This window comes from Mycteria americana, unplaced genomic scaffold (genome assembly GCF_035582795.1).
Source record: "Mycteria americana isolate JAX WOST 10 ecotype Jacksonville Zoo and Gardens unplaced genomic scaffold, USCA_MyAme_1.0 Scaffold_54, whole genome shotgun sequence".
Lineage (NCBI taxonomy): Eukaryota > Metazoa > Chordata > Aves > Ciconiiformes > Ciconiidae > Mycteria > Mycteria americana.
In genome coordinates this window covers 508319-533362 of record NW_027445640.1, presented here as the reverse complement: position 1 = coordinate 533362, position 25044 = coordinate 508319, and positions in this window count along the sequence as shown.

Here is a 25044-nt window from a genome sequence, read left to right as displayed (position 1 = left end):
TCTGCTAAAGCATTGCTTGGTAAGGGGGCAACACTCTGTATCTCTCTGTGGCAGAGCCCGGCTGCCAAATTGGAAACGTCCAGAGATTGCGCCCACAGGAAAGCTGCCAGCACTGAAAGCTCTAGCTGGTTTTCACTGTCCCTTGGAACTGCATTCGCTGCCACACAGACATTCGCGCTCTGCTAAAGCATTGCTTCGTAATGGGGCAACACTCTGTATCTCTCTCTGGCAGAGCCCGGCTGCCAAATTGGAAACGTCCAGAGATTGCGCCCACAGGAAAGCTGCCAGCACTGAAAGCTCTAGCTGGTTTTCACTGTCCCTTGGCACTGCATTCGCTGCCACACAGACATTCGCGCTCTGCTAAAGCTTTGCTTCGTAATGGGGCAACACTCTGTATCTCTCTCTGGCAGAGCCCGGCTGCCAAATTGGAAATGTCCAGAGATTGCGCCCACAGGAAAGCTGCCAGCACTGAAAGCTCTAGCTGGTTTTCACTGTCCCTTGGAACTGCATTCGCTGCCACACAGACATTCGCGCTCTGCTAAAGCTTTGCTTCCCAATTGGGCAACACTCTGTATCTCTCTCTGGCAGAGCCCGGCTGCCAAATTGGAAACGTCCAGAGATTGCGCCCACAGGAAAGCTGCCAGCACTGAAAGCTCTAGCTGGTTTTCACTGTCCCTTGGAACTGCATTCGCTGCCACACAGACATTCGCGCTCTGCTAAAGCATTTCTTCCTAATGGGGCAACACTCTGTATCTCTCTCTGGCAGAGCCCGGCTGCCAAATTGGAAACGTCCAGAGATTGCGCCCACAGGAAAGCTGCCAGCACTGAAAGCTCTAGCTGGTTTTCACTGTCCCTTGGAACTGCATTCGCTGCCACACAGACATTCGCGCTCTGCTAAAGCATTGCTTGGTAATGGGGCAACACTCTGTATCTCTCTGTGGCAGAGCCCGGCTGCCAAATTGGAAACGTCCAGAGATTCCGCCCACAGGAAAGCTGCCAGCACTGAAAGCTGTAGCTGGTTTTCACTGTCCCTTGGAACTGCATTCGCTGCCACTCAGACATTCGCTCTCTGATAAAGCATTGCTTCGTAATGGGGCAACACTCTGTATCTCTCTCTGGCAGAGCCCGGCTGCCAAATTGGAAACGTCCAGAGATTGCGCCCACAGGAAAGCTGCCAGCACTGAAAGCTCTAGCTGGTTTTCACTGTCCCTTGGCACTGCATTCGCTGCCACACAGACATTCGCGCTCTGCTAAAGCATTGCTTGGTAAGGGGGCAACACTCTGTATCTCTCTGTGGCAGAGCCCGGCTGCCAAATTGGAAACGTCCAGAGATTGCGCCCACAGGAAAGCTGCCAGCACTGAAAGCTCTAGCTGGTTTTCACTGTCCCTTGGAACTGCATTCGCTGCCACACAGACATTCGCGCTCTGCTAAAGCATTGCTTGGTAAGGGGGCAACACTCTGTATCTCTCTCTGGCAGAGCCCGGCTGCCAAATTGGAAACGTCCAGAGATTGCGCCCACAGGAAAGCTGCCAGCACTGAAAGCTCTAGCTGGTTTTCACTGTCCCTTGGAACTGCATTCGCTGCCACACAGACATTCGCGCTCTGCTAAAGCATTGCTTGGTAAGGGGGCAACACTGTGTATCTCTCTCTGGTGAGCCCGGCTGCCAAATTGGAAACGTCCAGAGATTGCGCCCACAGGAAAGCTGCCAGCACTGAAAGCTCTAGCTGGTTTTCACTGTCCCTTGGAACTGCATTCGCTGCCACACAGACATTCGCGCTCTGCTAAAGCTTTGCTTTGTAATGGGGCAACACTCTGTATCTCTCTGTGGCAGAGCCCGGCTGCCAAATTGGAAACGTCCAGAGATTGCGCCCACAGGAAAGCTGCCAGCACTGAAAGCTCTAGCTGGTTTTCACTGTCCCTTGGCACTGCATTCGCTGCCACACAGACATTCGCGCTCTGCTAAAGCTTTGCTTCGTAATGGGGCAACACTCTGTATCTCTCTCTGGCAGAGCCCGGCTGCCAAATTGGAAATGTCCAGAGATTGCGCCCACAGGAAAGCTGCCAGCACTGAAAGCTCTAGCTGGTTTTCACTGTCCCTTGGAACTGCATTCGCTGCCACACAGACATTCGCGCTCTGCTAAAGCATTGCTTCCTAATTGGGCAACACTCTCTATCTCTCTGTGGCAGAGCCCGGCTGCCAAATTGGAAACGTCCAGAGATTGCGCCCACAGGAAAGCTGCCAGCACTGAAAGCTCTAGCTGGTTTTCACTGTCCCTTGGAACTGCATTCGCTGCCACACAGACATTCGCGCTCTGCTAAAGCTTTGCTTCCCAATTGGGCAACACTCTGTATCTCTCTCTGGCAGAGCCCGGCTGCCAAATTGGAAACGTCCAGAGATTGCGCCCACAGGAAAGCTGCCAGCACTGAAAGCTCTAGCTGGTTTTCACTGTCCCTTGGAACTGCATTCGCTGCCACACAGACATTCGCGCTCTGCTAAAGCATTTCTTCCTAATGGGGCAACACTCTGTATCTCTCTCTGGCAGAGCCCGGCTGCCAAATTGGAAACGTCCAGAGATTGCGCCCACAGGAAAGCTGCCAGCACTGAAAGCTCTAGCTGGTTTTCACTGTCCCTTGGAACTGCATTCGCTGCCACACAGACATTCGCGCTCTGCTAAAGCATTGCTTGGTAATGGGGCAACACTCTGTATCTCTCTGTGGCAGAGCCCGGCTGCCAAATTGGAAACGTCCAGAGATTCCGCCCACAGGAAAGCTGCCAGCACTGAAAGCTGTAGCTGGTTTTCACTGTCCCTTGGAACTGCATTCGCTGCCACACAGACATTCGCGCTCTGATAAAGCATTGCTTCGTAATGGGGCAACACTCTGTATCTCTCTCTGGCAGAGCCCGGCTGCCAAATTGGAAACGTCCAGAGATTGCGCCCACAGGAAAGCTGCCAGCACTGAAAGCTCTAGCTGGTTTTCACTGTCCCTTGGCACTGCATTCGCTGCCACACAGACATTCGCGCTCTGCTAAAGCATTGCTTGGTAAGGGGGCAACACTCTGTATCTCTCTGTGGCAGAGCCCGGCTGCCAAATTGGAAACGTCCAGAGATTGCGCCCACAGGAAAGCTGCCAGCACTGAAAGCTCTAGCTGGTTTTCACTGTCCCTTGGAACTGCATTCGCTGCCACACAGACATTCGCGCTCTGCTAAAGCATTGCTTGGTAAGGGGGCAACACTCTGTATCTCTCTCTGGCAGAGCCCGGCTGCCAAATTGGAAACGTCCAGAGATTGCGCCCACAGGAAAGCTGCCAGCACTGAAAGCTCTAGCTGGTTTTCACTGTCCCTTGGCACTGCATTCGCTGCCACACAGACATTCGCGCTCTGCTAAAGCATTGCTTGGTAATGGGGCAACACTCTGTATCTCTCTCTGGCAGAGCCCGGCTGCCAAATTGGAAACGTCCAGAGATTGCGCCCACAGGAAAGCTGCCAGCACTGAAAGCTCTAGCTGGTTTTCACTGTCCCTTGGAACTGCATTCGCTGCCACACAGACATTCGCGCTCTGCTAAAGCTTTGCTTTGTAATGGGGCAACACTCTGTATCTCTCTGTGGCAGAGCCCGGCTGCCAAATTGGAAACGTCCAGAGATTGCGCCCACAGGAAAGCTGCCAGCACTGAAAGCTGTAGCTGGTTTTCACTGTCCCTTGGAACTGCATTCGCTGCCACACAGACATTCGCGCTCTGCTAAAGCATTGCTTCGTAATGGGGCAACACTCTGTATCTCTCTCTGGCAGAGCCCGGCTGCCAAATTGGAAACGTCCAGAGATTGCGCCCACAGGAAAGCTGCCAGCACTGAAAGCTCTAGCTGGTTTTCACTGTCCCTTGGAACTGCATTCGCTGCCACACAGACATTCGCGCTCTGCTAAAGCATTGCTTCGTAATGGGGCAACATTCTGTATCTCTCTCTGGCAGAGCCCGGCTGCCAAATTGGAAACGTCCAGACATTGCGCCCACAGGAAAGCTGCCAGCACTGAAAACTTAGCTGGTTTTCACTGTCCCTTGGAACTGCATTCGCTGCCACACAGACATTCGCGCTCTGCTAAAGCATTGCTTCGTAATGGGGCAACACTCTGAATCTCTCTCTGGCAGAGCCCGGCTGCCAAATTGGAAACGTCCAGAGATTGCGCCCACAGGAAAGCTGCCAGCACTGAAAGCTCTAGCTGGTTTTCACTGTCCCTTGGAACTGCATTCGCTGCCACACAGACATTCGCGCTCTGCTAAAGCATTGCTTCGTAATGGGGCAACACTCTGTATCTCTCTGTGGCAGAGCCCGGCTGCCAAATTGGAAACGTCCAGAGATTGCGCCCACAGGAAAGCTGCCAGCACTGAAAGCTGTAGCTGGTTTTCACTGTCCCTTGGAACTGCATTCGCTGCCACACAGACATTCGCGCTCTGCTAAAGCATTGCTTGGTAATGGGGCAACACTCTGTATCTCTCTGTGGCAGAGCCCGGCTGCCAAATTGGAAACGTCCAGAGATTGCGCCCACAGGAAAGCTGCCAGCACTGAAAGCTCTAGCTGGTTTTCACTGTCCCTTGGAACTGCATTCGCTGCCACACAGACATTCGCGCTCTGCTAAAGCATTGCTTCGTAATGGGGCAACACTCTGTATCTCTCTCTGGCAGAACCCGGCTGCCAAATTGGAAACGTCCAGAGATTGCGCCCACAGGAAAGCTGCCAGCACTGAAAGCTCTAGCTGGTTTTCACTGTCCCTTGGAACTGCATTCGCTGCCACACAGACATTCGCGCTCTGCTAAAGCATTTCTTCCTAATGGGGCAACACTCTGTATCTCTCTCTGGCAGAGCCCGGCTGCCAAATTGGAAACGTCCAGAGATTGCGCCCACAGGAAAGCTGCCAGCACTGAAAGCTCTAGCTGGTTTTCACTGTCCCTTGGAACTGCATTCGCTGCCACACAGACATTCGCGCTCTGCTAAAGCATTTCTTCCTAATGGGGCAACACTCTGTATCTCTCTGTGGCAGAGCCCGGCTGCCAAATTGGAAATGTCCAGAGATTGCGCCCACAGGAAAGCTGCCAGCACTGAAAGCTCTAGCTGGTTTTCACTGTCCCTTGGAACTGCATTCGCTGCCACACAGACATTCGCGCTCTGCTACAGCATTTCTTCCTAATGGGGCAACACTCTGTATCTGTCTCTGGCAGAGCCCGGCTGCCAAATTGGAAACGTCCAGAGATTGCGCCCACAGGAAATCTGCCAGCACTGAAAGCTCTAGCTGGTTTTCACTGTCCCTTGGAACTGCATTCGCTGCCACACAGACATTCGCGCTCTGCTAAAGCATTGCTTCGTAATGGGGCAACACTCTGTATCTCTCTCTGGCAGAGCCCGGCTGCCAAATTGGAAACGTCCAGACATTGCGCCCACAGGAAAGCTGCCAGCACTGAAAACTTAGCTGGTTTTCACTGTCCCTTGGAACTGCATTCGCTGCCACACAGACATTCGCGCTCTGCTAAAGCATTGCTTCGTAATGGGGCAACACTCTGTATCTCTCTGTGGCAGAGCCCGGCTGCCAAATTGGAAACGTCCAGAGATTGCGCCCACAGGAAAGCTGCCAGCACTGAAAGCTCTAGCTGGTTTTCACTGTCCCTTGGAACTGCATTCGCTGCCACACAGACATTCGCGCTCTGCTAAAGCATTGCTTGGTAAGGGGGCAACACTCTGTATCTCTCTGTGGCAGAGCCCGGCTGCCAAATTGGAAACGTCCAGAGATTGCGCCCACAGGAAAGCTGCCAGCACTGAAAGCTCTAGCTGGTTTTCACTGTCCCTTGGCACTGCATTCGCTGCCACACAGACATTCGCGCTCTGCTAAAGCTTTGCTTCGTAATGGGGCAACACTCTGTATCTCTCTCTGGCAGAGCCCGGCTGCCAAATTGGAAACGTCCAGACATTGCGCCCACAGGAAAGCTGCCAGCACTGAAAGCTCTAGCTGGTTTTCACTGTCCCTTGGAACTGCATTCGCTGCCACACAGACATTCGCGCTCTGCTAAAGCATTGCTTCCTAATGGGGCAACACTCTGTATCTCTCTCTGGCAGAGCCCGGCAGTGAAATTGGAAACGTCCAGAGATTGCGCCCACAGGAAAGCTGTCAGCACTGAAAGCTCTAGCTGGTTTTCACTGTCCCTTGGAACTGCATTCGCTGCCACACAGACATTCGCGCTCTGCTAAAGCATTGCTTCGTAATGGGGCAACACTCTGTATCTCTCTCTGGCAGAGCCCGGCTGCCAAATTGGAAACGTCCACACATTGCGCCCACAGGAAAGCTGCCAGCACTGAAAGCTCTAGCTGGTTTTCACTGTCCCTTGGAACTGCATTCGCTGCCACACAGACATTCGCGCTCTGCTAAAGCATTGCTTGGTAAGGGGGCAACACTCTGTATCTCTCTGTGGCAGAGCCCGGCAGTGAAATTGGAAACGTCCAGAGATTGCGCCCACAGGAAAGCTGTCAGCACTGAAAGCTCTAGCTGGTTTTCACTGTCCCTTGGAACTGCATTCGCTGCCACACAGACATTCGCGCTCTGCTAAAGCATTGCTTCGTAATGGGGCAACACTCTGTATCTCTCTCTGGCAGAGCCCGGCTGCCAAATTGGAAACGTCCACACATTGCGCCCACAGGAAAGCTGCCAGCACTGAAAGCTCTAGCTGGTTTTCACTGTCCCTTGGAACTGCATTCGCTGCCACACAGACATTCGCGCTCTGCTAAAGCATTGCTTGGTAAGGGGGCAACACTCTGTATCTCTCTGTGGCAGAGCCCGGCTGCCAAATTGGAAACGTCCAGAGATTGCGCCCACAGGAAAGCTGCCAGCACTGAAAGCTCTAGCTGGTTTTCACTGTCCCTTGGAACTGCATTCGCTGCCACACAGACATTCGCGCTCTGCTAAAGCATTGCTTCGTAATGGGGCAACACTCTGTATCTCTCTCTGGCAGAGCCCGGCTGCCAAATTGGAAACGTCCAGAGATTGCGCCCACAGGAAAGCTGCCAGCACTGAAAGCTCTAGCTGGTTTTCACTGTCCCTTGGCACTGCATTCGCTGCCACACAGACATTCGCGCTCTGCTAAAGCTTTGCTTCGTAATGGGGCAACACTCTGTATCTCTCTCTGGCAGAGCCCGGCTGCCAAATTGGAAATGTCCAGAGATTGCGCCCACAGGAAAGCTGCCAGCACTGAAAGCTCTAGCTGGTTTTCACTGTCCCTTGGAACTGCATTCGCTGCCACACAGACATTCGCGCTCTGCTAAAGCATTGCTTCCTAATTGGGCAACACTCTCTATCTCTCTGTGGCAGAGCCCGGCTGCCAAATTGGAAACGTCCAGAGATTGCGCCCACAGGAAAGCTGCCAGCACTGAAAGCTCTAGCTGGTTTTCACTGTCCCTTGGAACTGCATTCGCTGCCACACAGACATTCGCGCTCTGCTAAAGCTTTGCTTCCCAATTGGGCAACACTCTGTATCTCTCTCTGGCAGAGCCCGGCTGCCAAATTGGAAACGTCCAGAGATTGCGCCCACAGGAAAGCTGCCAGCACTGAAAGCTCTAGCTGGTTTTCACTGTCCCTTGGAACTGCATTCGCTGCCACACAGACATTCGCGCTCTGCTAAAGCATTTCTTCCTAATGGGGCAACACTCTGTATCTCTCTCTGGCAGAGCCCGGCTGCCAAATTGGAAACGTCCAGAGATTGCGCCCACAGGAAAGCTGCCAGCACTGAAAGCTCTAGCTGGTTTTCACTGTCCCTTGGAACTGCATTCGCTGCCACACAGACATTCGCGCTCTGCTAAAGCATTGCTTGGTAATGGGGCAACACTCTGTATCTCTCTGTGGCAGAGCCCGGCTGCCAAATTGGAAACGTCCAGAGATTCCGCCCACAGGAAAGCTGCCAGCACTGAAAGCTGTAGCTGGTTTTCACTGTCCCTTGGAACTGCATTCGCTGCCACACAGACATTCGCTCTCTGATAAAGCATTGCTTCGTAATGGGGCAACACTCTGTATCTCTCTCTGGCAGAGCCCGGCTGCCAAATTGGAAATGTCCAGAGATTGCGCCCACAGGAAAGCTGCCAGCACTGAAAGCTCTAGCTGGTTTTCACTGTCCCTTGGCACTGCATTCGCTGCCACACAGACATTCGCGCTCTGCTAAAGCATTGCTTGGTAAGGGGGCAACACTCTGTATCTCTCTGTGGCAGAGCCCGGCTGCCAAATTGGAAACGTCCAGAGATTGCGCCCACAGGAAAGCTGCCAGCACTGAAAGCTCTAGCTGGTTTTCACTGTCCCTTGGAACTGCATTCGCTGCCACACAGACATTCGCGCTCTGCTAAAGCATTGCTTGGTAAGGGGGCAACACTCTGTATCTCTCTCTGGCAGAGCCCGGCTGCCAAATTGGAAACGTCCAGAGATTGCGCCCACAGGAAAGCTGCCAGCACTGAAAGCTCTAGCTGGTTTTCACTGTCCCTTGGAACTGCATTCGCTGCCACACAGACATTCGCGCTCTGCTAAAGCATTGCTTGGTAAGGGGGCAACACTGTGTATCTCTCTCTGGTGAGCCCGGCTGCCAAATTGGAAACGTCCAGAGATTGCGCCCACAGGAAAGCTGCCAGCACTGAAAGCTCTAGCTGGTTTTCACTGTCCCTTGGAACTGCATTCGCTGCCACACAGACATTCGCGCTCTGCTAAAGCTTTGCTTTGTAATGGGGCAACACTCTGTATCTCTCTGTGGCAGAGCCCGGCTGCCAAATTGGAAACGTCCAGAGATTGCGCCCACAGGAAAGCTGCCAGCACTGAAAGCTCTAGCTGGTTTTCACTGTCCCTTGGAACTGCATTCGCTTCCACACAGACATTCGCGCTCTGCTAAAGCTTTGCTTCCCAATTGGGCAACACTCTGTATCTCTCTCTGGCAGAGCCCGGCTGCCAAATTGGAAACGTCCAGAGATTGCGCCCACAGGAAAGCTGCCAGCACTGAAAGCTCTAGCTGGTTTTCACTGTCCCTTGGAACTGCATTCGCTGCCACACAGACATTCGCGCTCTGCTAAAGCATTTCTTCCTAATGGGGCAACACTCTGTATCTCTCTCTGGCAGAGCCCGGCTGCCAAATTGGAAACGTCCAGAGATTGCGCCCACAGGAAAGCTGCCAGCACTGAAAGCTCTAGCTGGTTTTCACTGTCCCTTGGAACTGCATTCGCTTCCACACAGACATTCGCGCTCTGCTAAAGCTTTGCTTCCCAATTGGGCAACACTCTGTATCTCTCTCTGGCAGAGCCCGGCTGCCAAATTGGAAACGTCCAGAGATTGCGCCCACAGGAAAGCTGCCAGCACTGAAAGCTCTAGCTGGTTTTCACTGTCCCTTGGAACTGCATTCGCTGCCACACAGACATTCGCGCTCTGCTAAAGCATTTCTTCCTAATGGGGCAACACTCTGTATCTCTCTCTGGCAGAGCCCGGCTGCCAAATTGGAAACGTCCAGAGATTGCGCCCACAGGAAAGCTGCCAGCACTGAAAGCTCTAGCTGGTTTTCACTGTCCCTTGGAACTGCATTCGCTGCCACACAGACATTCGCGCTCTGCTAAAGCATTGCTTGGTAATGGGGCAACACTCTGTATCTCTCTGTGGCAGAGCCCGGCTGCCAAATTGGAAACGTCCAGAGATTCCGCCCACAGGAAAGCTGCCAGCACTGAAAGCTGTAGCTGGTTTTCACTGTCCCTTGGAACTGCATTCGCTGCCACACAGACATTCGCGCTCTGATAAAGCATTGCTTCGTAATGGGGCAACACTCTGTATCTCTCTCTGGCAGAGCCCGGCTGCCAAATTGGAAACGTCCAGAGATTGCGCCCACAGGAAAGCTGCCAGCACTGAAAGCTCTAGCTGGTTTTCACTGTCCCTTGGCACTGCATTCGCTGCCACACAGACATTCGCGCTCTGCTAAAGCATTGCTTGGTAAGGGGGCAACACTCTGTATCTCTCTGTGGCAGAGCCCGGCTGCCAAATTGGAAACGTCCAGAGATTGCGCCCACAGGAAAGCTGCCAGCACTGAAAGCTCTAGCTGGTTTTCACTGTCCCTTGGAACTGCATTCGCTGCCACACAGACATTCGCGCTCTGCTAAAGCATTGCTTGGTAAGGGGGCAACACTCTGTATCTGTCTCTGGCAGAGCCCGGCTGCCAAATTGGAAACGTCCAGAGATTGCGCCCACAGGAAAGCTGCCAGCACTGAAAGCTCTAGCTGGTTTTCACTGTCCCTTGGCACTGCATTCGCTGCCACACAGACATTCGCGCTCTGCTAAAGCATTGCTTGGTAAGGGGGCAACACTGTGTATCTCTCTCTGGTGAGCCCGGCTGCCAAATTGGAAACGTCCAGAGATTGCGCCCACAGGAAAGCTGCCAGCACTGAAAGCTCTAGCTGGTTTTCACTGTCCCTTGGAACTGCATTCGCTGCCACACAGACATTCGCGCTCTGCTAAAGCTTTGCTTTGTAATGGGGCAACACTCTGTATCTCTCTGTGGCAGAGCCCGGCTGCCAAATTGGAAACGTCCAGAGATTGCGCCCACAGGAAAGCTGCCAGCACTGAAAGCTGTAGCTGGTTTTCACTGTCCCTTGGAACTGCATTCGCTGCCACACAGACATTCGCGCTCTGCTAAAGCATTGCTTCGTAATGGGGCAACACTCTGTATCTCTCTCTGGCAGAGCCCGGCTGCCAAATTGGAAACGTCCAGAGATTGCGCCCACAGGAAAGCTGCCAGCACTGAAAGCTCTAGCTGGTTTTCACTGTCCCTTGGAACTGCATTCGCTGCCACACAGACATTCGCGCTCTGCTAAAGCATTGCTTCGTAATGGGGCAACATTCTGTATCTCTCTCTGGCAGAGCCCGGCTGCCAAATTGGAAACGTCCAGACATTGCGCCCACAGGAAAGCTGCCAGCACTGAAAACTTAGCTGGTTTTCACTGTCCCTTGGAACTGCATTCGCTGCCACACAGACATTCGCGCTCTGCTAAAGCATTGCTTCGTAATGGGGCAACACTCTGAATCTCTCTCTGGCAGAGCCCGGCTGCCAAATTGGAAACGTCCAGAGATTGCGCCCACAGGAAAGCTGCCAGCACTGAAAGCTCTAGCTGGTTTTCACTGTCCCTTGGAACTGCATTCGCTGCCACACAGACATTCGCGCTCTGCTAAAGCATTGCTTCGTAATGGGGCAACACTCTGTATCTCTCTGTGGCAGAGCCCGGCTGCCAAATTGGAAACGTCCAGAGATTGCGCCCACAGGAAAGCTGCCAGCACTGAAAGCTGTAGCTGGTTTTCACTGTCCCTTGGAACTGCATTCGCTGCCACACAGACATTCGCGCTCTGCTAAAGCATTGCTTGGTAATGGGGAAACACTCTGTATCTCTCTGTGGCAGAGCCCGGCTGCCAAATTGGAAACGTCCAGAGATTGCGCCCACAGGAAAGCTGCCAGCACTGAAAGCTCTAGCTGGTTTTCACTGTCCCTTGGAACTGCATTCGCTGCCACACAGACATTCGCGCTCTGCTAAAGCATTGCTTCGTAATGGGGCAACACTCTGTATCTCTCTCTGGCAGAACCCGGCTGCCAAATTGGAAACGTCCAGAGATTGCGCCCACAGGAAAGCTGCCAGCACTGAAAGCTCTAGCTGGTTTTCACTGTCCCTTGGAACTGCATTCGCTGCCACACAGACATTCGCGCTCTGCTAAAGCATTTCTTCCTAATGGGGCAACACTCTGTATCTCTCTCTGGCAGAGCCCGGCTGCCAAATTGGAAACGTCCAGAGATTGCGCCCACAGGAAAGCTGCCAGCACTGAAAGCTCTAGCTGGTTTTCACTGTCCCTTGGAACTGCATTCGCTGCCACACAGACATTCGCGCTCTGCTAAAGCATTTCTTCCTAATGGGGCAACACTCTGTATCTCTCTGTGGCAGAGCCCGGCTGCCAAATTGGAAACGTCCAGAGATTGCGCCCACAGGAAAGCTGCCAGCACTGAAAGCTCTAGCTGGTTTTCACTGTCCCTTGGAACTGCATTCGCTGCCACACAGACATTCGCGCTCTGCTACAGCATTTCTTCCTAATGGGGCAACACTCTGTATCTCTCTCTGGCAGAGCCCGGCTGCCAAATTGGAAACGTCCAGAGATTGCGCCCACAGGAAATCTGCCAGCACTGAAAGCTCTAGCTGGTTTTCACTGTCCCTTGGAACTGCATTCGCTGCCACACAGACATTCGCGCTCTGCTAAAGCATTGCTTCGTAATGGGGCAACACTCTGTATCTCTCTCTGGCAGAGCCCGGCTGCCAAATTGGAAACGTCCAGACATTGCGCCCACAGGAAAGCTGCCAGCACTGAAAACTTAGCTGGTTTTCACTGTCCCTTGGAACTGCATTCGCTGCCACACAGACATTCGCGCTCTGCTAAAGCATTGCTTCGTAATGGGGCAACACTCTGTATCTCTCTGTGGCAGAGCCCGGCTGCCAAATTGGAAACGTCCAGAGATTGCGCCCACAGGAAAGCTGCCAGCACTGAAAGCTCTAGCTGGTTTTCACTGTCCCTTGGAACTGCATTCGCTGCCACACAGACATTCGCGCTCTGCTAAAGCATTGCTTGGTAAGGGGGCAACACTCTGTATCTCTCTGTGGCAGAGCCCGGCTGCCAAATTGGAAACGTCCAGAGATTGCGCCCACAGGAAAGCTGCCAGCACTGAAAGCTCTAGCTGGTTTTCACTGTCCCTTGGCACTGCATTCGCTGCCACACAGACATTCGCGCTCTGCTAAAGCTTTGCTTCGTAATGGGGCAACACTCTGTATCTCTCTCTGGCAGAGCCCGGCTGCCAAATTGGAAACGTCCAGACATTGCGCCCACAGGAAAGCTGCCAGCACTGAAAGCTCTAGCTGGTTTTCACTGTCCCTTGGAACTGCATTCGCTGCCACACAGACATTCGCGCTCTGCTAAAGCATTGCTTCCTAATGGGGCAACACTCTGTATCTCTCTCTGGCAGAGCCCGGCAGTGAAATTGGAAACGTCCAGAGATTGCGCCCACAGGAAAGCTGTCAGCACTGAAAGCTCTAGCTGGTTTTCACTGTCCCTTGGAACTGCATTCGCTGCCACACAGACATTCGCGCTCTGCTAAAGCATTGCTTCGTAATGGGGCAACACTCTGTATCTCTCTCTGGCAGAGCCCGGCTGCCAAATTGGAAACGTCCACACATTGCGCCCACAGGAAAGCTGCCAGCACTGAAAGCTCTAGCTGGTTTTCACTGTCCCTTGGAACTGCATTCGCTGCCACACAGACATTCGCGCTCTGCTAAAGCATTGCTTGGTAAGGGGGCAACACTCTGTATCTCTCTGTGGCAGAGCCCGGCTGCCAAATTGGAAACGTCCAGAGATTGCGCCCACAGGAAAGCTGCCAGCACTGAAAGCTCTAGCTGGTTTTCACTGTCCCTTGGAACTGCATTCGCTGCCACACAGACATTCGCGCTCTGCTAAAGCATTGCTTCGTAATGGGGCAACACTCTGTATCTCTCTCTGGCAGAGCCCGGCTGCCAAATTGGAAACGTCCAGAGATTGCGCCCACAGGAAAGCTGCCAGCACTGAAAGCTCTAGCTGGTTTTCACTGTCCCTTGGCACTGCATTCGCTGCCACACAGACATTCGCGCTCTGCTAAAGCTTTGCTTCGTAATGGGGCAACACTCTGTATCTCTCTCTGGCAGAGCCCGGCTGCCAAATTGGAAATGTCCAGAGATTGCGCCCACAGGAAAGCTGCCAGCACTGAAAGCTCTAGCTGGTTTTCACTGTCCCTTGGAACTGCATTCGCTGCCACACAGACATTCGCGCTCTGCTAAAGCTTTGCTTCCCAATTGGGCAACACTCTGTATCTCTCTCTGGCAGAGCCCGGCTGCCAAATTGGAAACGTCCAGAGATTGCGCCCACAGGAAAGCTGCCAGCACTGAAAGCTCTAGCTGGTTTTCACTGTCCCTTGGAACTGCATTCGCTGCCACACAGACATTCGCGCTCTGCTAAAGCATTTCTTCCTAATGGGGCAACACTCTGTATCTCTCTCTGGCAGAGCCCGGCTGCCAAATTGGAAACGTCCAGAGATTGCGCCCACAGGAAAGCTGCCAGCACTGAAAGCTCTAGCTGGTTTTCACTGTCCCTTGGAACTGCATTCGCTGCCACACAGACATTCGCGCTCTGCTAAAGCATTGCTTGGTAATGGGGCAACACTCTGTATCTCTCTGTGGCAGAGCCCGGCTGCCAAATTGGAAACGTCCAGAGATTCCGCCCACAGGAAAGCTGCCAGCACTGAAAGCTGTAGCTGGTTTTCACTGTCCCTTGGAACTGCATTCGCTGCCACTCAGACATTCGCTCTCTGATAAAGCATTGCTTCGTAATGGGGCAACACTCTGTATCTCTCTCTGGCAGAGCCCGGCTGCCAAATTGGAAACGTCCAGAGATTGCGCCCACAGGAAAGCTGCCAGCACTGAAAGCTCTAGCTGGTTTTCACTGTCCCTTGGCACTGCATTCGCTGCCACACAGACATTCGCGCTCTGCTAAAGCATTGCTTGGTAAGGGGGCAACACTCTGTATCTCTCTGTGGCAGAGCCCGGCTGCCAAATTGGAAACGTCCAGAGATTGCGCCCACAGGAAAGCTGCCAGCACTGAAAGCTCTAGCTGGTTTTCACTGTCCCTTGGAACTGCATTCGCTGCCACACAGACATTCGCGCTCTGCTAAAGCATTGCTTGGTAAGGGGGCAACACTCTGTATCTCTCTCTGGCAGAGCCCGGCTGCCAAATTGGAAACGTCCAGAGATTGCGCCCACAGGAAAGCTGCCAGCACTGAAAGCTCTAGCTGGTTTTCACTGTCCCTTGGAACTGCATTCGCTGCCACACAGACATTCGCGCTCTGCTAAAGCATTGCTTGGTAAGGGGGCAACACTGTGTATCTCTCTCTGGTGAGCCCGGCTGCCAAATTGGAAACGTCCAGAGATTGCGCCCACAGGAAAGCTGCCAGCACTGAAAGCTCTAGCTGGTTTTCACTGTCCCTTGGAACTGCATTCGCTGCCACACAGACATTCGCGCTCTGCTAAAGCTTTGCTTTGTAATGGGGCAACACTCTGTATCTCTCTGTGGCAGAGCCCGGCTGCCAAATTGGAAACGTCCAGAGATTGCGCCCACAGGAAAGCTGCCAGCACTGAAAGCTCTAGCTGGTTTTCACTGTCCCTTGGCACTGCATTCGCTGCCACACAGACATTCGCGCTCTGCTAAAGCTTTGCTTCGTAATGGGGCAACACTCTGTATCTCTCTCTGGCAGAGCCCGGCTGCCAAATTGGAAATGTCCAGAGATTGCGCCCACAGGAAAGCTGCCAGCACTGAAAGCTCTAGCTGGTTTTCACTGTCCCTTGGAACTGCATTCGCTGCCACACAGACATTCGCGCTCTGCTAAAGCATTGCTTCCTAATTGGGCAACACTCTCTATCTCTCTGTGGCAGAGCCCGGCTGCCAAATTGGAAACGTCCAGAGATTGCGCCCACAGGAAAGCTGCCAGCACTGAAAGCTCTAGCTGGTTTTCACTGTCCCTTGGAACTGCATTCGCTGCCACACAGACATTCGCGCTCTGCTAAAGCTTTGCTTCCCAATTGGGCAACACTCTGTATCTCTCTCTGGCAGAGCCCGGCTGCCAAATTGGAAACGTCCAGAGATTGCGCCCACAGGAAAGCTGCCAGCACTGAAAGCTCTAGCTGGTTTTCACTGTCCCTTGGAACTGCATTCGCTGCCACACAGACATTCGCGCTCTGCTAAAGCATTTCTTCCTAATGGGGCAACACTCTGTATCTCTCTCTGGCAGAGCCCGGCTGCCAAATTGGAAACGTCCAGAGATTGCGCCCACAGGAAAGCTGCCAGCACTGAAAGCTCTAGCTGGTTTTCACTGTCCCTTGGAACTGCATTCGCTGCCACACAGACATTCGCGCTCTGCTAAAGCATTGCTTGGTAATGGGGCAACACTCTGTATCTCTCTGTGGCAGAGCCCGGCTGCCAAATTGGAAACGTCCAGAGATTCCGCCCACAGGAAAGCTGCCAGCACTGAAAGCTGTAGCTGGTTTTCACTGTCCCTTGGAACTGCATTCGCTGCCACACAGACATTCGCGCTCTGATAAAGCATTGCTTCGTAATGGGGCAACACTCTGTATCTCTCTCTGGCAGAGCCCGGCTGCCAAATTGGAAACGTCCAGAGATTGCGCCCACAGGAAAGCTGCCAGCACTGAAAGCTCTAGCTGGTTTTCACTGTCCCTTGGCACTGCATTCGCTGCCACACAGACATTCGCGCTCTGCTAAAGCATTGCTTGGTAAGGGGGCAACACTCTGTATCTCTCTGTGGCAGAGCCCGGCTGCCAAATTGGAAACGTCCAGAGATTGCGCCCACAGGAAAGCTGCCAGCACTGAAAGCTCTAGCTGGTTTTCACTGTCCCTTGGAACTGCATTCGCTGCCACACAGACATTCGCGCTCTGCTAAAGCATTGCTTGGTAAGGGGGCAACACTCTGTATCTCTCTCTGGCAGAGCCCGGCTGCCAAATTGGAAACGTCCAGAGATTGCGCCCACAGGAAAGCTGCCAGCACTGAAAGCTCTAGCTGGTTTTCACTGTCCCTTGGCACTGCATTCGCTGCCACACAGACATTCGCGCTCTGCTAAAGCATTGCTTGGTAATGGGGCAACACTCTGTATCTCTCTCTGGCAGAGCCCGGCTGCCAAATTGGAAACGTCCAGAGATTGCGCCCACAGGAAAGCTGCCAGCACTGAAAGCTCTAGCTGGTTTTCACTGTCCCTTGGAACTGCATTCGCTGCCACACAGACATTCGCGCTCTGCTAAAGCATTGCTTGGTAAGGGGGCAACACTGTGTATCTCTCTCTGGTGAGCCCGGCTGCCAAATTGGAAACGTCCAGAGATTGCGCCCACAGGAAAGCTGCCAGCACTGAAAGCTCTAGCTGGTTTTCACTGTCCCTTGGAACTGCATTCGCTGCCACACAGACATTCGCGCTCTGCTAAAGCTTTTCTTTGTAATGGGGCAACACTCTGTATCTCTCTGTGGCAGAGCCCGGCTGCCAAATTGGAAACGTCCAGAGATTGCGCCCACAGGAAAGCTGCCAGCACTGAAAGCTGTAGCTGGTTTTCACTGTCCCTTGGAACTGCATTCGCTGCCACACAGACATTCGCGCTCTGCTAAAGCATTGCTTCGTAATGGGGCAACACTCTGTATCTCTCTCTGGCAGAGCCCGGCTGCCAAATTGGAAACGTCCAGAGATTGCGCCCACAGGAAAGCTGCCAGCACTGAAAGCTCTAGCTGGTTTTCACTGTCCCTTGGAACTGCATTCGCTGCCACACAGACATTCGCGCTCTGCTAAAGCATTGCTTCGTAATGGGGCAACATTCTGTATCTCTCTCTGGCAGAGCCCGGCTGCCAAATTGGAAACGTCCAGAGATTGCGCCCACAGGAAAGCTGCCAGCACTGAAAGCTCTAGCTGGTTTTCACTGTCCCTTGGAACTGCATTCGCTGCCACACAGACATTCGCGCTCTGCTAAAGCATTGCTTCGTAATGGGGCAACACTCTGTATCTCTCTGTGGCAGAGCCCGGCTGCCAAATTGGAAACGTCCAGAGATTGCGCCCACAGGAAAGCTGCCAGCACTGAAAGCTGTAGCTGGTTTTCACTGTCCCTTGGAACTGCATTCGCTGCCACACAGACATTCGCGCTCTGCTAAAGCATTGCTTGGTAATGGGGAAACACTCTGTATCTCTCTGTGGCAGAGCCCGGCTGCCAAATTGGAAACGTCCAGAGATTGCGCCCACAGGAAAGCTGCCAGCACTGAAAGCTCTAGCTGGTTTTCACTGTCCCTTGGAACTGCATTCGCTGCCACACAGACATTCGCGCTCTGCTAAAGCATTGCTTCGTAATGGGGCAACACTCTGTATCTCTCTCTGGCAGAACCCGGCTGCCAAATTGGAAACGTCCAGAGATTGCGCCCACAGGAAAGCTGCCAGCACTGAAAGCTCTAGCTGGTTTTCACTGTCCCTTGGAACTGCATTCGCTGCCACACAGACATTCGCGCTCTGCTAAAGCATTTCTTCCTAATGGGGCAACACTCTGTATCTCTCTGTGGCAGAGCCCGGCTGCCAAATTGGAAACGTCCAGAGATTGCGCCCACAGGAAAGCTGCCAGCACTGAAAGCTCTAGCTGGTTTTCACTGTCCCTTGGAACTGCATTCGCTGCCACACAGACATTCGCGCTCTGCTACAGCATTTCTTCCTAATGGGGCAACACTCTGTATCTCTCTCTGGCAGAGCCCGGCTGCCAAATTGGAAACGTCCAGAGATTGCGCCCACAGGAAATCTGCCAGCACTGAAAGCTCTAGCTGGTTTTCACTGTCCCTTGGAACTGCATTCGCTGCCACACAGACATTCGCGCTCTGCTAAAGCATTGCTTCGTAATGGGGCAACACTCTGTATCTCTCTCTGGCAGAGCCCGGCTGCCAAATTGGAAACGTCCAGACATTGCGCCCACAGGAAAGCTGCCAGCACTGAAAACTTAGCTGGTTTTCACTGTCCCTTGGAACTGCATTCGCTGCCACACAGACATTCGCGCTCTGCTAAAGCATTGCTTGGTAATGGGGCAACACTCTGTATCTCTCTGTGGCAGAGCCCGGCTGCCAAATTGGAAACGTCCAGAGATTGCGCCCACAGGAAAGCTGCCAGCACTGAAAGCTCTAGCTGGTTTTCACTGTCCCTTGGAACTGCATTCGCTGCCACACAGACATTCGCGCTCTGCTAAAGCATTGCTTGGTAAGGGGGCAACACTCTGTATCTCTCTCTGGCAGAGCCTGGCTGCCAAATTGGAAACGTCCAGAGATTGCGCCCACAGGAAAGCTGCCAGCACTGAAAGCTCTAGCTGGTTTTCACTGTCCCTTGGAACTGCATTCGCTGCCACACAGACATTCGCGCTCTGCTAAAGCTTTGCTTCGTAATGGGGCAACACTCTGTATCTCTCTCTGGCAGAGCCCGGCTGCCAAATTGGAAACGTCCAGAGATTGCGCCCACAGGAAAGCTGCCAGCACTGAAAGCTGTAGCTGGTTTTCACTGTCCCTTGGAACTGCATTCGCTGCCACACAGACATTCGCGCTCTGCTAAAGCTTTGCTAGGTAATGGGGCAACACTCTGTATCTCGCTCTGGCAGAGCCCGGCTGCCAAATTGGAAATGTCCAGAGATTGCGCCCACAGGAAAGCTGCCAGCACTGAAAGCTCTAGCTGGTTTTCACTGTCCCTTGGAACTGCATTCGCTGCCACACAGACATTCGCGCTCTGCTAAAGCTTTGCTTCCCAATTGGGCAACACTCTGTATCTCTCTCTGGCAGAGCCCGGCTGCCAAATTGGAAACGTCCAGAGATTGCGCCCACAGGAAAGCTGCCAGCACTGAAAGCTCTAGCTGGTTTTCACTGTCCCTTGGAACTGCATTCGCTGCCACACAGACATTCGCGCTCTGCTAAAGCATTGCTTTGTAATGGGGCAACACTCTGTATCTCTCTCTGGCAGAGCCCGGCTGCCAAATTGGAAACGTCCAGAGATTGCGCCCACAGGAAAGCTGCCAGCACTGAAAGCTCTAGCTGGTTTTCACTGTCCCTTGGAACTGCATTCGCTGCCACACAGACATTCGCGCTCTGCTAAAGCATTGCTTGGTAAGGGGGCAACACTCTGTATCTCTCTCTGGCAGAGCCCGGCTGCCAAATTGGAAACGTCCAGAGATTGCGCCCACAGGAAAGCTGCCAGCACTGAAAGCTCTAGCTGGTTTTCACTGTCCCTTGGCACTGCATTCGCTGCCACACAGACATTCGCGCTCTGCTAAAGCTTTGCTTCGTAATGGGGCAACACTCTGTATCTCTCTCTGGCAGAGCCCGGCTGCCAAATTGGAAATGTCCAGAGATTGCGCCCACAGGAAAGCTGCCAGCACTGAAAGCTCTAGCTGGTTTTCACTGTCCCTTGGAACTGCATTCGCTGCCACACAGACATTCGCGCTCTGCTAAAGCTTTGCTTCCCAATTGGGCAACACTCTGTATCTCTCTGTGGCAGAGCCCGGCTGCCAAATTGGAAACGTCCAGAGATTGCGCCCACAGGAAAGCTGCCAGCACTGAAAGCTCTAGCTGGTTTTCACTGTCCCTTGGAACTGCATTCGCTGCCACACAGACATTCGCGCTCTGCTAAAGCATTGCTTTGTAATGGGGCAACACTCTGTATCTCTCTGTGGCAGAGCCCGGCTGCCAAATTGGAAACGTCCAGAGATTGCGCCCACAGGAAAGCTGCCAGCACTGAAAGCTCTAGCTGGTTTTCACTGTCCCTTGGCACTGCATTCGCTGCCACACAGACATTCGCGCTCTGCTAAAGCCTTGCTTCGTAATGGGGCAACACTCTGTATCTCTCTCTGGCAGAGCCCGGCTGCCAAATTGGAAATGTCCAGAGATTGCGCCCACAGGAAAGCTGCCAGCACTGAAAGCTCTAGCTGGTTTTCACTGTCCCTTGGAACTGCATTCGCTGCCACACAGACATTCGCGCTCTGCTAAAGCTTTGCTTCGTAATGGGGCAACACTCTGTATCTCTCTGTGGCAGAGCCCGGCTGCCAAATTGGAAACGTCCAGAGATTGCGCCCACAGGAAAGCTGCCAGCACTGAAAGCTGTAGCTGGTTTTCACTGTCCCTTGGAACTGCATTCGCTGCCACACAGACATTCGCGCTCTGCTAAAGCATTGCTTTGTAATGGGGCAACACTCTGTATCTCTCTGTGGCAGAGCCCGGCTGCCAAATTGGAAACGTCCAGAGATTGCGCCCACAGGAAAGCTGCCAGCACTGAAAGCTCTAGCTGGTTTTCACTGTCCCTTGGAACTGCATTCGCTGCCACACAGACATTCGCGCTCTGCTAAAGCATTGCTTCCTAATGGGGCAACACTCTGTATCTCTCTCTGGCAGAGCCCGGCTGCCAAATTGGAAACGTCCAGACATTGCGCCCACAGGAAAGCTGCCAGCACTGAAAGCTCTAGCTGGTTTTCACTGTCCCTTGGAACTGCATTCGCTGCCACACAGACATTCGCGCTCTGCTAAAGCATTGCTTGGTAAGGGGGCAACACTCTGTATCTCTCTGTGGCAGAGCCCGGCTGCCAAATTGGAAACGTCCAGAGATTGCGCCCACAGGAAAGCTGCCAGCACTGAAAGCTCTAGCTGGTTTTCACTGTCCCTTGGAACTGCATTCGCTGCCACACAGACATTCGCGCTCTGCTAAAGCATTGCTTCGTAATGGGGCAACACTCTGTATCTGTCTCTGGCAGAGCCCGGCTGCCAAATTGGAAACGTCCAGAGATTGCGCCCACAGGAAAGCTGCCAGCACTGAAAGCTCTAGCTGGTTTTCACTGTCCCTTGGCACTGCATTCGCTGCCACACAGACATTCGCGCTCTGCTAAAGCTTTGCTTCGTAATGGGGCAACACTCTGTATCTCTCTCTGGCAGAGCCCGGCTGCCAAATTGGAAATGTCCAGAGATTGCGCCCACAGGAAAGCTGCCAGCACTGAAAGCTCTAGCTGGTTTTCACTGTCCCTTGGAACTGCATTCGCTGCCACACAGACATTCGCGCTCTGCTAAAGCATTGCTTCCTAATTGGGCAACACTCTATCTCTCTGTGGCAGAGCCCGGCTGCCAAATTGGAAACGTCCAGAGATTGCGCCCACAGGAAAGCTGCCAGCACTGAAAGCTCTAGCTGGTTTTCACTGTCCCTTGGAACTGCATTCGCTGCCACACAGACATTCGCGCTCTGCTAAAGCTTTGCTTCCCAATTGGGCAACACTCTGTATCTCTCTCTGGCAGAGCCCGGCTGCCAAATTGGAAACGTCCAGAGATTGCGCCCACAGGAAAGCTGCCAGCACTGAAAGCTCTAGCTGGTTTTCACTGTCCCTTGGAACTGCATTCGCTGCCACACAGACATTCGCGCTCTGCTAAAGCATTGCTTCGTAATGGGGCAACACTCTGTATCTCTCTCTGGCAGAGCCCGGCTGCCAAATTGGAAACGTCCAGAGATTGCGCCCACAGGAAAGCTGCCAGCACTGAAAGCTCTAGCTGGTTTTCACTGTCCCTTGGAACTGCATTCGCTGCCACACAGACATTCGCGCTCTGCTAAAGCATTGCTTGGTAATGGGGCAACACTCTGTATCTCTCTGTGGCAGAGCCCGGCTGCCAAATTGGAAACGTCCAGAGATTCCGCCCACAGGAAAGCTGCCAGCACTGAAAGCTGTAGCTGGTTTTCACTGTCCCTTGGAACTGCATTCGCTGCCACACAGACATTCGCGCTCTGCTAAAGCATTGCTTCGTAATGGGGCAACACTCTGTATCTCTCTCTGGCAGAGCCCGGCTGCCAAATTGGAAACGTCCAGAGATTGCGCCCACAGGAAAGCTGCCAGCACTGAAAGCTCTAGCTGGTTTTCACTGTCCCTTGGAACTGCATTCGCTGCCACACAGACATTCGCGCTCTGCTAAAGCATTGCTTGGTAAGGGGGCAACACTCTGTATCTCTCTCTGGCAGAGCCCGGCTGCCAAATTGGAAACGTCCAGAGATTGCGCCCACAGGAAAGCTGCCAGCACTGAAAGCTCTAGCTGGTTTTCACTGTCCCTTGGAACTGCATTCGCTGCCACACAGACATTCGCGCTCTGCTAAAGCTTTGCTTCGTAATGGGGCAACACTCTGTATCTCTCTCTGGCAGAGCCCGGCTGCCAAATTGGAAACGTCCAGAGATTGCGCGTACAGGAAAGCTGCCAGCACTGAAAGCTCTAGCTGGTTTTCACTGTCCCTTGGAACTGCATTCGCTGCCACACAGACATTCGCGCTCTGCTAAAGCATTGCTTGGTAAGGGGGCAACACTCTGTATCTCTCTGTGGCAGAGCCCGGCTGCCAAATTGGAAACGTCCAGAGATTGCGCCCACAGGAAAGCTGCCAGCACTGAAAGCTCTAGCTGGTTTTCACTGTCCCTTGGAACTGCATTCGCTGCCACACAGACATTCGCGCTCTGCTAAAGCATTGCTTCGTAATGGGGCAACACTCTGTATCTGTCTCTGGCAGAGCCCGGCTGCCAAATTGGAAACGTCCAGAGATTGCGCCCACAGGAAAGCTGCCAGCACTGAAAGCTCTAGCTGGTTTTCACTGTCCCTTGGCACTGCATTCGCTGCCACACAGACATTCGCGCTCTGCTAAAGCTTTGCTTCGTAATGGGGCAACACTCTGTATCTCTCTCTGGCAGAGCCCGGCTGCCAAATTGGAAATGTCCAGAGATTGCGCCCACAGGAAAGCTGCCAGCACTGAAAGCTCTAGCTGGTTTTCACTGTCCCTTGGAACTGCATTCGCTGCCACACAGACATTCGCGCTCTGCTAAAGCATTGCTTCCTAATTGGGCAACACTCTATCTCTCTGTGGCAGAGCCCGGCTGCCAAATTGGAAACGTCCAGAGATTGCGCCCACAGGAAAGCTGCCAGCACTGAAAGCTCTAGCTGGTTTTCACTGTCCCTTGGAACTGCATTCGCTGCCACACAGACATTCGCGCTCTGCTAAAGCTTTGCTTCCCAATTGGGCAACACTCTGTATCTCTCTCTGGCAGAGCCCGGCTGCCAAATTGGAAACGTCCAGAGATTGCGCCCACAGGAAAGCTGCCAGCACTGAAAGCTCTAGCTGGTTTTCACTGTCCCTTGGAACTGCATTCGCTGCCACACAGACATTCGCGCTCTGCTAAAGCATTGCTTCGTAATGGGGCAACACTCTGTATCTCTCTCTGGCAGAGCCCGGCTGCCAAATTGGAAACGTCCAGAGATTGCGCCCACAGGAAAGCTGCCAGCACTGAAAGCTCTAGCTGGTTTTCACTGTCCCTTGGAACTGCATTCGCTGCCACACAGACATTCGCGCTCTGCTAAAGCATTGCTTGGTAATGGGGCAACACTCTGTATCTCTCTGTGGCAGAGCCCGGCTGCCAAATTGGAAACGTCCAGAGATTCCGCCCACAGGAAAGCTGCCAGCACTGAAAGCTGTAGCTGGTTTTCACTGTCCCTTGGAACTGCATTCGCTGCCACACAGACATTCGCGCTCTGCTAAAGCATTGCTTCGTAATGGGGCAACACTCTGTATCTCTCTCTGGCAGAGCCCGGCTGCCAAATTGGAAACGTCCAGAGATTGCGCCCACAGGAAAGCTGCCAGCACTGAAAGCTCTAGCTGGTTTTCACTGTCCCTTGGAACTGCATTCGCTGCCACACAGACATTCGCGCTCTGCTAAAGCATTGCTTGGTAAGGGGGCAACACTCTGTATCTCTCTCTGGCAGAGCCCGGCTGCCAAATTGGAAACGTCCAGAGATTGCGCCCACAGGAAAGCTGCCAGCACTGAAAGCTCTAGCTGGTTTTCACTGTCCCTTGGAACTGCATTCGCTGCCACACAGACATTCGCGCTCTGCTAAAGCTTTGCTTCGTAATGGGGCAACACTCTGTATCTCTCTCTGGCAGAGCCCGGCTGCCAAATTGGAAACGTCCAGAGATTGCGCGTACAGGAAAGCTGCCAGCACTGAAAGCTCTAGCTGGTTTTCACTGTCCCTTGGAACTGCATTCGCTGCCACACAGACATTCGCGCTCTGCTACAGCATTGCTTCGTAATGGGGCAACACTCTGTATCTCTCTCTGGCAGAGCCCGGCTGCCAAATTGGAAACGTCCAGAGATTGCGCCCACAGGAAAGCTGCCAGCACTGAAAGCTCTAGCTGGTTTTCACTGTCCCTTGGAACTGCATTCGCTGCCACACAGACATTCGCGCTCTGCTAAAGCTTTGCTTCGTAATGGGGCAACACTCTGTATCTCTCTCTGGCAGAGCCCGGCTGCCAAATTGGAAACGTCCAGAGATTGCGCCCACAGGAAAGCTGCCAGCACTGAAAGCTCTAGCTGGTTTTCACTG